Source organism: Lepus europaeus, chromosome 5, assembly GCF_033115175.1.
Source record: "Lepus europaeus isolate LE1 chromosome 5, mLepTim1.pri, whole genome shotgun sequence".
NCBI classification, from domain to species: domain Eukaryota; kingdom Metazoa; phylum Chordata; class Mammalia; order Lagomorpha; family Leporidae; genus Lepus; species Lepus europaeus.
The window spans coordinates 15,888,098-15,904,118 of record NC_084831.1 but is presented as its reverse complement, the minus strand read 5'-3'; positions in this window follow the sequence as shown (position 1 = coordinate 15,904,118).

Genomic DNA, 16,021 nt, shown 5'->3' with positions numbered 1-16,021 from the left:
TCCCCTACTTGCTCACTCTGAACCTTTAACAACTCACTTAACCTGCCTCCCTGGGCAGAAACTGGCACAGAGTGGGTGTGAAGAAAAAGCGTGCAAAGCACTCGCCTGCCCCTGTCACCGGCTGTGACTACTCCGGTTAACCTCAGGGACAGTCCTGCCCCTACCCTGGTCCTGGGAGCCTGTGCTGGGAGAAGCTGGGTTGGGGGGAGTCTGCAGATTTCAGAGGACACGCTGCAGGAACAGGGCCGATGCCTTGGGTGGGCCTATGCTTCCCCTGAGGCGCACGCCACACCCGCCCATCCCACACGCACTCCACACTGTGTGTTTGTATCCCCTCAACTGCGAGCCCCTCAGGGTGGGATCGGCAACCTCTGCTTCAAATGGTAGGTGGGTAGGGAGTTGGGAGGTGGCACGGAATGAACGGCCAATGAATGTAAATACGAGTGCTAGGAAAAAAGCAACACAACCATCTCCGGAGGCCGAGACAGGCACAAGAGGCTGAAGCTGACGGCGGGCGCCACGGTAGAGGGCGCTACTTCTCTAAAGCTCCAAACCCATGGCTCTGCGGCTGCTTCTCTGTACTCCTCCACAACAAAGGAGTCCGGGCAGTGGATTACACCACCTCTGCCCGCTGTCCTGCATTTCAGGACCCCGTAATTTGCCTTTCAGAGCCCCTGGGAAGAGACTCAGCCTAGGTCTACGGCCCTGGTCCCTGTGCAAGGCCTCCCTGAAGGCCCTCACGGCTTTGTTCTAAACGATGCCCTGGGCGGCCATCTGACCTGCTGTCTCCTGGTCGTGTCTGCGAGTTCCCGAAGCCTCGGCCAAAGACAACAATGTGGGCGCATTTCTTTGGGGCCCAGAGCGGAAGGCTCCCCAGCACCTGGGAGCAGCTGGAAGTTGGATCTCAAGGACTCATCACTGCTGGTCTCCCCGTCCCGTGCCAAGTACACTGTAAACAAGTCTTCCCGGTGGCTCCCTGCAGCTGCTCCCCGAGGGGTCAAGAGGGAGACAAACAGCCTAGAATCTGGGCAGCCCACAGCTTGCAACGGAGAACCTGCTCTGAAAGGTGGTCCCTGGCTGCAGCCAGGCCTGCACAGCTGGCCCTGTGCCCAGAGCTTTGGATGGGCTCCCTACTGCTGAGGACTGCTGCAGGGTGCCAGGCTGCTGGGACCCCAGGAGCCACAGGGCCTGTGTCACACTGCTGTAGGTCCCACTGTTTTACAAGCTGGCGGGGAGAACGAGCTCACTGGGGCGGAGATGCCTGGATGCTGGGCTGTTGTGCGTGATCCTGTTTGCTATAAAACAGTCAGACATTCCTAGGACCTGGAACCGCGCCGAGGCCATGGAGTTAGCCTTCCCGGCCATATATCTCCAGGCGGGGGACAGGCCTGAGACATCTGAGATAATAAAGACATGACTGTCTCAGTCCTGGGGCTTGTCTCCCCTTCGTCCCAGGGCTCAGCAGCCAGCAAGAAGTTTAAAGACGTCCTCCCCCTTCTCCTGGGAAAGTACAAACGTATGGGGCTCTACAGCCCCACTGGGGGAGCTTCCCAAGAACCAGGCCTAGCCCAGGATGCCTGCTCTCGGCTCACCAGAGCTCAGCAGAGCAGAAGGTGGTGATCAGGGCACCACACAGGAGAAGCAAGGAACTGGGTTGGAGTGAACGCTCTTCACATGCCATGGTCTGTGCACATATCCCTAATTCTCCCCAGCCTTACATGACACAAGGACTTAATTTTAGGAAAAAAGAACAAAAGTTGGGAGAGGCTAATGGACTTGCCCAAAGCCACGGTGATCAGAGGCAAAGGCACGGCTGACACCTGGATCTTACTCCAAAGCCTGAAACTCGTGGGGGAAGTATTAAACTGTTTAAAAAAAAAAAAAAAAAAACATACTCCTTCTCCTCTAACTTCCAGTTTCTCATCCTCAAAGGGGAGAGGGAGAAGGTGCTTCTAAGACCTCAAGAGAAAGGCTCAAATCAGGGAGGCAAAACCCAGACTCCTCAACATGGAAGCCGACACAGCAGCTCCACCTGGCCGCTCACAGTCCCTCCTGCCTCCATCTAACAAGTGAGGGCAATGGCCTGTCCCGCAGGTGCCTGGCCGCACTGGGGAACTCAAGGACATGAGAGGAACTCAGGAGGCGCTCGCTCACCCTGTGCAGTGGCAGAAGGCCAGTCCTAGCCCTCCTAACCACAGAGTGCACCGGCTGGAAAGGGGCATCTCACACACACACACACACACACACACACCAGGTGCTCAAGTAGAGAGAGCACGAGACTCAGAACCAAAAAGCTTCAGTTTCATCCATGAAATCTTGGAGATGCTCAACTCTCAGCCAGTTTTCTCATTTATAAAATAAACACCTGTTCGACTTGCTGTACAGGCTCTTATGACAACAATCATGAGAGGAGAGCGTGTCTTTAGCAGCTTTATAAACTGATGGCATTATCTATCACCCACGTATCCCTTTTCCTTGTTGGCTTCTTCTGCATTTCTGGCTTCTCCTCTTCTCTCTGCATTTCTTTTCTTCCAACATCTGAACTCAAAGCCACGCCAGACACAAAGAGAGGCTCAAACACAGGTTAAGAGAATGTGACAGAGACCCAAGACCAGAGTGTGAGACCAGAACCCACTGGCTGCCAAGGAACTGAAGGATCAGGCCTGCCAAGGGACAGGCAGGTCTGAGGTCTACTTGTACTTCTACTTCTGTCTGTAGAAGCTTCAGGCCTGTTCGAGGCCCTCTCGGGCTGGCTGCAGAGCCTCGAGACTACAGTTTGGCTTCCCCCTCACCCAGTCAGGTTCCACTAGCCCACAGGATCCTAACAATCCACCCCTAAGTCACCTGCTTTTTCCATAATCTACTCACAGACCTTTGCAAACTGGGGAGCCTCAACTATTGTATGTACAACTGCCCTCCTTGGAAGCAAAACAGGATCTACAGAAAACAAGCAGTTGGGATTCTTCCCGAATGACACAGGGAAAAACTGAACAGTTCCCTTACTCACCCCTCTGGCCACCTGGGTTGAGACCTGTATGGGAACGGGGAGGCCACCTGGTCTAACGGTCCCAATGCACGCTCTGAGGAGGGCTGCTTCTGCTCACTCTCAACCAGCCCAAACTTCTCTAGAGCCCTGAGATAAACCAATGCTGCCCGAGCCCCTCCTCACACACGGGACTTCACTATTCCCAAATGCAATGCCGTAGGTAGGAATGGAAAATGTCTATACAGAGAAGGCCTTGGTCTACAGGTGCCCCAAAGACAGTCTGCACCAAGGCTTGATGCATGGTCCAACCTAAAAAAAGAGACAATAAGGACAGATGGTTGACTGAAGGTTAACTAAAAGTCATGCAATTTCATGAGAACCAAGCCAACTCCAGTCTATGTAAGGAATGGCAAGCAGTATCCCTGGCTTTACAGGGTAGCAGTCTTAAACATGGAAGCACAGGCTATAGCTATAGGGCAGGGGGACTTTTCCCAGTAAGTTTGGAGACTGTTCTCTCAGGGGCAATAAGAGAGAAACTCAAGAAATGTTGCCAAGTCCCAGGTGCACAACCAATCTGACTTTTCCTGCTGTTTCTCTGCCATCTAGTGGCTGCTCTGGGTCATTGCAGGCCAACCTCAAGGTCTTTCATCCCTTCTATCTCCCTGTGGGTACCATTTAGCCAGACACACTGCTGGGTGCTTCACCTACATTACGCTTGGTCTCCACAACACTGCAAGGCAGGCATCAGTCCATTTATCAAATGGGATACCCAAGGCTTACAGAAGTCACCTGTGGTAGGTTGCAGAGGATCACCAGAAAAAGTGATACCAAAGTCTACTCTCATCACCGTATCACCCCTCCTGAAGAGTCAGAGGTCCTAAGGCTAAAGATAACTCCAGTTTCTCCACGAATCCTGCATGCTCCAAGCAGCTCCCAGCTGGTTACCCTCCTGCTCCATGGGATGGCACCCAGCTGCCTCCAGCCCCACAATACAGCACTGAACATTGGACAAACTACCTGAGTGAACCTTTCCACGTGAAGACTGAGGGGCCACTCAAAGACATGTACCCCAACGTTCAGTGGGATATTATCCATAATAGCCAAAAGGTGGAAACAACATTAGCACCTATCAAGAAGGAAGAAGCAAACTGCAGTACATCTACACAGTGGCTACTATGCACATCACAAAAAGGAACAACGTAGGGGCCAGCGCTGTGGCGTAGCGGTTAAGACCGTCGCCTGCAGTGCCAGCATCCCAATATGGGCGCTGGTTTGAGTCCCAGCTGCTCCACTTCCAATCCAGCAGATGGCCTGGGAAAGCAGGAGAAGATGGCCCAAGTCCTTGGGCCCCTGCACCCACGTGGGAAACCTGGAAGAAGCTCCTGGCTCTTGGCTTCAGATCAGCGCAGCTCCGGCCATTGCAGCCAATTGGAGAGTGAATCAGCTGATGGAAGACCTCTCTCTCTCCCTCCTTCTCTCTGTGAAACTCTTTCAAATAAATAAAATCTTAAAAAAAAAAAAAAAAGGCAACGATGTAATGTAATGGCAGAAACTGCAACATGGATTAACCTTGAACACAGTTCAGGGACACAAGCTGCCACAAATTAGACATATTCGGACCCCACTGAAATGAAATGTCAGAACAGGCCAATCTACAGAGACAGAAGATGAATCCGAGGTTACTTAGGGCTGCGGGGGATGGTGTAAGAGTTTTGGGGGATGAGAGCTCAAGGGTACGAGGTTTTTTTCCGAGATAAAATCCACTGACTTGCCCACCGTAAGCATGCGATCTGTGTGGTACATAAATTACCTCTCAAGAAAGCTGTTACACTTGCACCAACCCAATAGAAGAGAGAGGGCTAACCAACCTCCACACGCCCGGCACTGTCCTGTTGGCTGAGAAAGGCGCCTACCACTGCCACCCCCAAACTGCTACTAACCAGCTCCATCAGGGCCACCTGATAACTACAACACGCACTCCTTTGGAGCCTGCAGCAGCCTCCGCCTGCCCAACGGGCTTTCCCTCCCTTCCGCCTTGGTCCCTCCTCTTCAAATAAATTCTTAAAAATTTAAATAAATAAATAAATAAAATTCTTAAAAATTTAAATAATTTATTTGAAAGGCAGAATTTATAGAGAGAGGGAAAGACAGAGAGATCTTCCACCCACCCATTCACTCCCCACATGGCTGCAAGGGCTGGAGCTGGGTTAGTCTGAAGCCAGGAACCAGGAACTCCTGGGTTTCCCACATGGACTGCAGAGGCCAATGACTCGGGCCATCTTCTGCTGCTTTCACAGCCATTAGCAGGGAGCTGGACGGGAAATGGAGCAGCCGGGACTCGAACCAGCACCCCTATGAGCTGCCAGCATCACAGGCGGCGGCTATGAGCTGCCAGCATCACAGGCGGCGGCTTTTACCTGCTACGCCACAGTGCCCGCTCAGTGCTTCCTCTTTCACGGCGCCCCCTAAAGCATGAGTCCGACCCTTCTGAGACAGTACACACTGCGGGAAAGACATCAGCTTCAGAATCAGAAGAGACCTGGAGGCAAGCTGTGGTCTTGGGGTTAGATGCTTTGTTGTGGACAACTTAGCTGCTCAGCATCAATTTCCCATAAAATCCTTGTGAGTAAGCTCAGGCCACCATTATGAAATAACCCTGCATCATTTGGGGGGTAATATTCAATGACACAGGCCACGGTGCCAGACATCAGGAACACATCGGACAGTCCTACCTGACGTTCCCATCTCACTGCTCTTAACTTTCAGTCTCGTGGCCCGCAACCTAAAAAACACCTTGTCTGTGGAGTTCCTGCTTCCCATAATCTGCTAAAGCCCAAGTTCTACTGCTCTTCATTATCAAGAGTTGCCCAGCCAGTCCTTTGAGAACGTTAAGGGCTCTGATGTGTGACAGTACAAAGTCCTGGAAGAGCATACGACCCAGGTTGGTTCTGCCACTGACTATGCTTTCTACAACTCTGGGTGTAAGATGAGGGACTGAGAACAACTTTAGATCTCTCCGAAGTGGACAAGACATTCCCCTAAAACCTGTGGTCACTAACTGTTTAAAAAGCAAACAATACAGGGGCCAACACTGTGGCACAGTGGGTAAAGTCACTACTTGTGATGCCAGCATCCCATACAATGGTTCGTGTCCTGGCTGCTCCACTTCCAATCCAGCTCTATGCTAATGGCCTAGGAAAAGCAGCAGAGAGTGGCCCAAGTATTTGGGTCCCTGTCACCCAATGGGAGATTCAGGAGTTCCAGGCTCCTGGTTTGGGCCTGGCCCAGGCCTGGCTCAGGCCTGGCTATAGTAAAGTCGTTTGGAGAGCCAACAAGTGGATCAAAGATCTCTTTGTCTCTCTCTTTAACCCTGACTTTCAAATAAATAATTTTAAAAAAATTTTTATAAGCAAACAATACATTTAAATGAGGCAGAAAAGATACCTGTAACCAGAAAGCAAAATAAACTCTTGGGGTCAGACTGGGCTCTTGCTAAATTTTCACTGTCACTGGCGCCATCCTGTCAGCCTTTCTCCAACGTGGGCTGTAATTCTTCTTTTTCTATAGGAATGCACTGGGATTTGTTACTACAGTGTCAAAAAACTCCTGAGAGTGCTTTAAATACTTCAGAGACTACAATATCTTCAGGACAACTAAAAACCACAGGAGAACTAAACAACAATCTAAAAGCTGTCTAACTCTTTAAAAGAGTTCTGTGTCATAAATCCTAGATTTTTGAGAAGCAGTTCTTCCCCCTTTTTGGCCTTGGAAGATTTTTATTAAAACCTCAAAAGTCTACGGTCTCAGAGCTGACAGCACTGCAGGGCCCCTGCCTTTGCTGTGTCCAGGACACTGACCAGCATCTCTGACAGCTCATGTCTTTTACTCGCCTGCCTTCCCCTGCTAGAAGGTAAACTCCATGGGCAGGAGGAAGTTTGTCTTGGCCACCTGCTCATGGTAGGCATTAAATCAATCAATCAATCAATCAATGGGTGTTATGAAGGTGAAGGAACTACACAATAACCCCAAGGCACACCACAGAAAACTGCAGCTCGATAAGCAAAGTGGTTGGAAATCACTGTGGGCAGTGACCAGATGTGGCAGAACTAAAACTGAGTACTGACAAATAATCACATGCGCTCGCACTGTCCCCACGAGCCACCCTCACTGAGGGAGGCCAGACTGTGCTTTCTCCATCACTACTGTTACTGTTCCCAGGGGGGCACAGGTCACCAATCCCTAGATCACTGGTTAATTCTTGGCGACCTCAAAGTTTTACTTTCTTAGAACCCCCATCAAAGCAAAGCAGAATAAGGTTGATGAAAAGCAACACTGGCCTGGCCTAAAAAGGGTTTGGCCACTAAATAACTATACAAACCTAAGCAAAGTGTCTCCCTTCCCAGAGCCCATGCTGCTATTCTAAAATATAATGAATTACTTCTGGCCTGCCTACCTCCCAGAGACTGTGGGGATCAACTGAAAGAATGTGCACCACTGTGCAAACGTAAAATCCTGCTCATTCCTTCCAGGGAGGAAACACAGGCCTCAGCACATCTCAGCAGACACTGGGGTCTTACCCAGAGGGACTGCAGGGGTCACTGGAAATACTGCTGGGACTGCCTGACAGATTTCTGAACGGTTAAACATGGCCTCCAGGAAATGCCCACTTCAAACAGAGCAGCCATTCAGGGCATCTTCGTAGGTGTCGGGATCTCTGAGCAGCATGTTCCCCTGCAGGTACCACACAGCAGCTAACAATAAACAGCCAAATACTGTTTGAAGTACGATACCCATATTAACTTCCCTAGCGCTGCCCAACCCCTGCGAGGTGATTACTGATACAATTCTCACAAAACAGCCAAGGTCAAGAGCTTGCCCAAGATCATATGGCTGGTAATGACTGAGCCGAGACTCCAACCTGGGCTGTCTGGCTCTTGAGTCCCTGCTCCCAGTCACTACTCTGTCTCTCGCAAAATGGACAAGACCCAGACCAGTGTCCTTGAAAGGAATGCACCCCTAACCAAGGGTAAATCACAGTGGGCGATTTACTAACATTATAAAAGGGGATATCATTCCGTGAGAATTCCTGGAAAGACAGAGCTGTGCCTGTCCTTTCATCGGAGGAGCGGGAAGAAGGGAAAGATAGATTACCCCGATCTTCACGGCAACTCCACAAAACGTTAGCAGATATTACTGGCTCAATTTTACAGATGTATCCAGTAAAGACTCACAACAACATAATCTGCTCAAACGTGGCTAGGTATTAACAGAGCCAGCTTCAAATTTAGGCCCTCCTACTTCAAGGTGGATATACTTTTTCTACTATTCAATACTGTTTCTCTTTGAAATTAAAAAGTTCGATGTAGAACTAGCACTGGAATGATTCCTTAAACGTGAATAACAGCAGCAAATGTGCCACCGATTCTACATGTTCTCTAAGGGGGGCCTCCCAAGCACCTCTAAGAGTAGACACACTTTAGCAATCTAGTTGTACCACTGAATTTTATCTATGCTTGGATCCTACTGGTACAGGGAAACAAGATCCCTAAAAGGGAAATACCTGTCTGCCACCATTAAGAAGTCTTATTAGGGGCCGGTGCCGTGGCGTAGCAGGTAAAGCCACCGCCTACAGTGCCGGCATCCCATATGGGCTCCAGTTTGAGTCCCAGCTGCTCTACTTCTGATCCAGCTCCCTGCTAATACACCTGGGAATGTAGTTGAGGATGACCCCAGTTCTTGGGTACTGTTGCCTGCATGGGAGATCCGGATGGAATCCCAGGCTCCTGGCTTCAGCCTGGCCCAGCCCTGGCTGTTGCAGCCACTTGGGGAAGGTCTCTGTCTTTCTCTCTCTCACTGTAACTCTGCCATTCAAATAAATAAATCAATCTTTAAAAAGAAAAGAAACTGCTGGGTCTACATCAAGCACAGAAGCTGTTTCATGTGACACCCTGTGCTGTTTCTAAACTGGGGTTCTACATAAAATTTTGCTTAGGGAAAAAAAAAGCCTACTGTTAAAAAGACTCAAACCAAAAAGGAATAGGAAGACATTTTATTCATACATGGGAAAACTGAGACCCAAAGAGGTACAGCAGCTTGTCCAAGGAAAACTCTGGAGCCCCATTTAGAACCCGGGTCTTCAACTCCCAATCCAGAGCTTTTCTCAGTAGTTCTGTAACTACCACGGGAGGAAGGAAGTGAACACATCAAACACTGTAATGCAAGCTAAAAGCAAAAACAGGGCTCCGTCGGTCACACTGTTTACCAGGGCTCGGGTCTCGCGGGGAAGTGGGTGCTAAGGAGAGGCTGGAACCCCTGACAAGGGAGTTTTTGTCAGCAGAGGAGACAGCCACCAGTTCAGCCTCCCGTGAGGCCGCAGTCCCACCCTCTACAAACTGCTGGTGGATGCACTCAACTCCCAAACACCTCTAACTCCAGCACAACTGACAAGTTCCCAAATTATGAAGAAAAGAGTGTAGTTCTTTCAGAAGTTGAGGCTTCAGAATCAAGCCAAAACCCCTTTGCCCATTAAACCAGGTTGAATCTGATAAAGCTTGAAAGGGAGGGCCCAGCAGCTCACCCGGTGGCTCTGCCATTTCCAGCCCCGTCTGAGTTGGTGAGATGAGACGAAAGGGAGTACGATACACCCTCCAGCTCCCAAGGCCGCATCCCACTCCTGGCACTCACGCAGCAGCCCGAGACCCAGAAGTCAAGCATTCTGTGTCCTGGTTTGACACAAGGAGGACAGTCCCGGTGCTGGAGGTGCCAGCTTCTAAATACCCCATTTACAGCCGAGCCCTGTGACTCACCAGGCCCCGGGCTGAGTGCTTTCCTTATCACAAGTCTTGGAACTCTCGCAACTCTCAGCAAGGTAAGAGGAGTGTGCAAGAACCAGGCCCGAGTCATCTGCTCAGAGACCAAGTTAGTGGTAAAGCCAAACCCACGTCCAAAGCTCACGCACGCTCTATACGACACCACAACGCCAAGGCATTTGGCCTCAGTTCTGCCACCTCACCAAGGACACCTGTCCCTGCCACTCTCTCAGGGTTGTTCTGAGAGTCAAGTGAGATCAGTGGTGCAGACATGACTTAGGTTTATGATTTACCACCTGAACTGGTGGGGAGATGTAGCTGGAGCTCCAACCGTCTCTCTCTATTTGGGTCAAGTCAGAAAGAGAACTTGGCTATCATCCACCAAGCCCTGGGTACACACTAAGGTCCAGCTCTCTCACCAGAGAAACTCTGCTCTGCCCAATTTACAGGCTGAAATATAATGGGAGTTAAAAAAGTGGTGGTGGGGGGGTGACAGCTCAACAGAGACGACCTGAACTAAATCTGTTCCCTTCCTAGTTCTGAAATCCTGGGCAAGTCGTAACACGCCTCAGCTTCCACCCTCGAAAATGGACTGCTGTGAAGAGCGAATGACTAAGTCCCTTAGGGCTTAGGAGAGTGCCAAGCACAACGTGAACACCCACTCCAAAAAAAAGACAAAACACAAAGGGTGACAGCTCCTCAAAAAGGAAAAATGTGTCATTCCCTCATGCTACAGGTGACCTAAAGCCATCTTCTCGGGTCTGGCATTGTGGTACAAGGGGATTACGCCGCTGCCTGCAACGCTGGCATCCCACATGTTTGAGTCCCCATCCTCTGCTTCCAACCTAGCTCCGTGCTAACGTGCCTGGGAAAGCAGAGGAAGATGGCCCAAGAACTTGGGCCCCTATCACCCACATGGGAGACCCAGATGGAATTTCTGGCTCCTGGCCACTGGGGTGTGAACCAGCGGATGAAAGATATATGTCTTGGCTCTCTCTCATCATTCTGCCTTTCAAATAAATAAAATAAAATCTTTAAGTCTTTAAAAAGCCCCCGACTAACCTATCCTTGTAGAAGACTTTGGACTTTGCTCTGTTGACCTAGGCATTATGTGATGCTTGAACTTCTATTAGTCACATACATTTTATTTCCACAATGACACTGCAACAGTCAAGCACACAGGTTCCGGAATCACAGAGCTATGAGTCCAACTCTGGCTAGAGGAACGGAGTATCTTCGAGTCCTTCTCTGTAAAACATAGATACCTGTAGTACCAACCTCACTGAGCTGAGCTGCTGTAAGGACCAAGTGTGGTAACACGGTGTTAATGCAAAGCACTAGTAAGGGTCCAATAAACACAGCTTCTATTTCACCAAAGACCATGCTGTGTTCCTCCCATGAGCCTCAGCAGCTAGGGCAGAGCCCTCCCACAGCGTGACTAATGTTCCCTCTTCAGTGCACTCATGTGATTGGGTGACTCTTTAAAAGCAGCCAGCTAGGCCAGCGCCATGGCTCACTAGGCTAATCCTCCGCCTGTGGTGCAGGCACACTGGGCTCTAGTCCTGGTAGGGGCGCCAGATTCTGTCCCAGTTGCTCCTCTTCCAGGCCAGCTCTCTGCTGTGGCCAGGGAGTGCAGTGGAGGATGGCCCAAGTGCTTGGGCCCTGTACCCCATGGGAGACCAGGAGAAGCACCTGGCTCCTGATCAGTGTGGCGCGCCTGCTGCAGCGGCCATTGGAGGGTGAACCAACGGCAAAGGAAGACCTTTCTCTCTCTCTCTCTCTCACTGTCCACTCTGTGTGTAAAAAAAAGGGGGGGGGGGCAGCCAGCTTCCTTCCCACTGGAGCTTTGTCCCATGTGCTGGTGAAGCACGACCCTCCATCTCTGTTCATATTCTCTCTCCACCCAAGAACTCATTCTCACCTACCTGATATACTCCAGCCCTATATACCTACACATGTCTAAGTCTGACCCATCTTAGAAGGTAGAACTAAAATATTACCCTTTCCAAGAATCCTTTCCTGATTTCTTCTCACCTCTCTTTCCCTCCCCCAAGATACACAGCCAACAAATGTGATTCTCTCCCCCGGTGGATCCAGTCACCTCCCCCCTTTCATTCCTTCTACAGCCATCCCCACCCACAGGCCATCTCACAGAGGGCCTCTCATGTTAAATATCCTATTACACTGACATTCTACACACACAGCAGGCATTTGGGAGATTCGCAGCGATTACTGTAACAGCGTCTTCTGAACACTTCTTACCCCTTGGTGTTCATAAGCTGCCTGGGACTGGCATGATTCTCATGCTGGCTTCACATATTGGCCCATCTGAGACAACCAATGCCAGCAATCCTGGCACACAGGAGATGCCTCACATCTGATCTGATCATCACAGGTTTCTCATCTCCTTGACTCCCAGGGATCCCAAGAAACAGGAATTTCAAAGGTGAAACATCTAGGGCTCTTTAGAAACATGTCCTACACACACGAAGCACCTATGACATTAAGAGCTTGAGAGGAATCTCTCTCTAGGTCTTATGCCCTTCTTAAAGGCAGCGTTAAAACTAGCTTGAGCTACAATATTCTAGTCCCAAAACACTAAGTAACTCCTGTAACTACTAAAGCACAAAATCTCACACCCACAACACAATGCAATCAGTAAAGTCTTCCCACTGCAGTGCAAAGCTGATCACAGCTGGTGTCCGCACAGCGCTCCTGTGCTCCCTGCTGAGATGTGGACGTATTATCTTTCCCAATCCAGAGAAGACGCAAGCGGAGCTTAGGGACGCCCACAGACTTCCCCAAGACTGCGGCTAGTGGAGGCGGAGGGGAGACTCCAGGCAATTATTTTCCTACAGAAGACACTCTCTTGAATTTTAAATTTTGACTGACTATATATAGCTTCAGATAGATTAACGGCCTCTTGAATAATCCAGCATTCTCTCCCGCCCAGCAAGAAACTAACTCTGCTTGTATTACTTTGTGCTATCCATCAAGACCCCATGAGGAAATTGTGTCCAGAATTAGGTAGAAGGCACCTTGGATTCAACTACAAAAACTTTAACTTAGATGCACCACTGGGTGAAGTTAACCTCAACAATCTAAGTATCCCCTGGGATACCTCACCAGGGGAAAAACCGTAGAGGAGCCAGACCTAAATTTCTGCTCAAAAGCAAGAAACAGACAGCATGGTACAGGTACAAGCCTTTTCACTTTTTTATGTGATCAGAAAACTTCGAGTTAAGGGCTAGTGGCTTAGGGGCCAATGCTGTGGCACAGCAGGTTAACGCCCTGGCCTGAAATGCCGGCATCCCATCTGGGTGCCGGTTCTAGTCCCGGCTGGTCCTCTTCCAGTCCAGCTCTCTGCTGTGGCCTCGGAAAGCAGCAAGAGGATGGCCCAAATCCTTGGGCCCCTACACCCACGTGGGAGACCTGGAAGAAGCTCCTGGCTCCTGGCTTTGAATTGGCGCAGCTCCGGCCGTTGCGGCCAATTGGGGAGTGAACCATCAGAGGGAAGACCTTTCTCTCTCTTCTGCCTCTACTCTCTCTGTATAACTCTTTAAAAAAAAAGGGGGGGGGGGGGCGCTAGTGGCTTAAAAACCTGAGTGTTTATAAGCACACACTTCCAGTTCCCATCTCTGCATAGACCAGTTTTGTTACTTTGCATCAATTCACATGTATCAAGACACAGGAACTAAGGCCCTATCTAATCAAGAATCAATTCATCACTATTAGACACATACACAAAGAAATCAGGTAACTGTTTAATCATTCAGACTTAAAAATGAACCCACTTGAAACTACACAAACACTGACAAGAGCGGCCCACATTAACATTGTCCACACCCTGCCCAAAAATCTGACTGAAAACAAAGATGGTGGGGAGAGTGGATATCTGTAGTCAAAGAATAATGCAGGTTCATTTTTAAGTTAGCAAGAAAGTTCATTGCCCCAGAAGTCCAATCTAGACTGTTGGTACAGCTTTAATATTCTAGTGCAAACTTAGAGTATGTGGAATTTGATCCTGTGTACCCTCTACAGATGTCTTAAAATATTTCCAAGGGGTGAAAAAGATAACCATCTCCAATGAAGCTTGTATGGCATGCTTGTCAGGGAGTTATCGGGGAAATACGGCCTTCTACATTCTAGCTCTTACTGGAAAACCTTCGCTGACCTCTGTGATTCAAATATCTGCCCTCTCCAACAGCTGCCTCAGCCATCTAATTACTTAGGAGTCAACCAAACGATCTCAGTGCCAGTTCCCCAGTAAGATTACAGACAGGAGCCAGTGTTGTGGCCTAACAGGTAAAGCTGCTGCCTGTGATGCTGGCATCCTCGGTGAGCTCCAGTTCATGTCCTGGCTGCTCCACTTCTGAGCCAGCTCACTGATGATGGCCTGGGAAAAGCAGTGGAAGATGGTCCAAGTGTTTATGTCCCTGCTGCCCACACAGAAGACCAGGAGGAGGGTCCTGGCTCCTGGTTTCAGTCTGGCCCAGTACTGGCCATTGAGGCCATCTTGGGAGTGAATCAGAGGATGGAAGATCTGTCTTTCTGCAACTCTTTCAAATAAATAAATGAATTTTAAAGAAAAAAAAAATTACATGACAATGAACTCTGTAAAGGACCCAGTAAGTGAAAGATGGTTTGCAGCAACAAACCTTACTCCTTTTGAAAAAACTGGCAAGACCTGTATGTAGCACAGATTTACTCTAAAATTCAGGTAGAATATGAAAGAAGCTTAAGAGCTCATCTTGGGGCCGGCACTGTGGCATAGTGGGTAAAGCCACTGCCTGCAGTGCTGGCATCTCATATGGGAACCAGTTCAAGTCCCAGCTGCTCCACTTCCAATCCAGCTCTCTGCTATAGCCTGGGAAAGTAGTAGAAGGTGGCCCAAACACTGCACTTGCATAAGAGACCCTACTCCTATCTTCAGAACAGCTCATCTCTGGCCATTGCAGCTATTTGGGGAACAAACCACCGGATGAAAGACCTCTCAGCCGGTGCCACAGCTCACTAGTCTAATCCTCCGCCTTGCGGCACCAGCACACCGGGTTCTAGTCCCGGTCGGGGCGCCAGATTCTGTCCCGGTTGCCCCTCTTCCAGACCAGCTCTCTGCTGTGGCCAGGGAGTGCAGTGGAGGATGGCCCAAGTGCTTGGGCCCTGCACCCCATGGGAGACCAGGAGAAGCACCTGGCGCCTGCCTTCGGATCAGCGCGGTGCGCTGGCCGCAGTGCGCTAGCCGCGGCGGCCATTGGAGGGTGAACCAATGGCAAAAGGAAGACCTTTCTGTCTCTCTCTCTCACTGTCCACTCTGCCTGTCAAAAAAAAAAAAAAAAAGGAAGACCTCTCCTTCTCTGTGCCTCTCCCTTTCAAATAAATTTAAATCTTTAAAGAAAAAAAAAAGTAGAAGAAGTAGTATTGTTATGGTTCTTGAATCTTTTGGCAATCTGATGGGCTGTAAAGAAGTTGTATCCAAAAAAAATTCTTAAAACATTTCAATGATGGGACATGCACTGTGGCGTAGCTGGTTTTAGCTGTTTGTGACACCCAAATCCCATACTGAGTGTCAGTTTGAGTCCCAGCTGCTCCACTTTCAATCCAGTTTCCTGTTAGTGAGCCTGGGAAGGCACCAGAAGATGGCTCCAGTGCTTGGGCCCCTGCAACCCATGTGGCTCTTGGCACTAGAGTCACCCAGCCCTGGTTGTTGCAGGCATTTGGGGGGTGAGCCAGCAGATCTCTCTTTCAAATAAGCAAGTCTTTAAAAAATTTCAGGGGCTGGCATTGTGGCATAGCAGGTAAAGCTGCCACCTGCAAATGCCAGCATTCCCTATGGATGCCGTTTGAGTCCTGGCTGCTCCACTTTCTGTCTAGCTCTCTGTTAAACGCCTGGGAAGGCAGTGCAGGATGGCCCAAATGCTTGAGCCCCTACACCCACATGGGAGTCCCGGAGAAAGCTCCTGGCTCCTGGCACCAGACCAGCCTAGCTCCAGCCGTTGAGGCTCTGTGTGGGCTGGCAGTGGCCATTTGGGGAGTAAACTAGCAGACAGAAGATCTATCTCCCTCTCTCTCTCTGTCCCTTTCAAATAAATAAATAAATCTTTAAAGTTTTTTTCAGTGATACAGCTAGACCCCATCTTCAGAGATTAACTTAAAAAGCCTCAGGCACTGTTTTCCTTTTTGTAAATGGTAAGCTCTTGCCCGTGCCGTGGCTTAACAGGCTAATCCT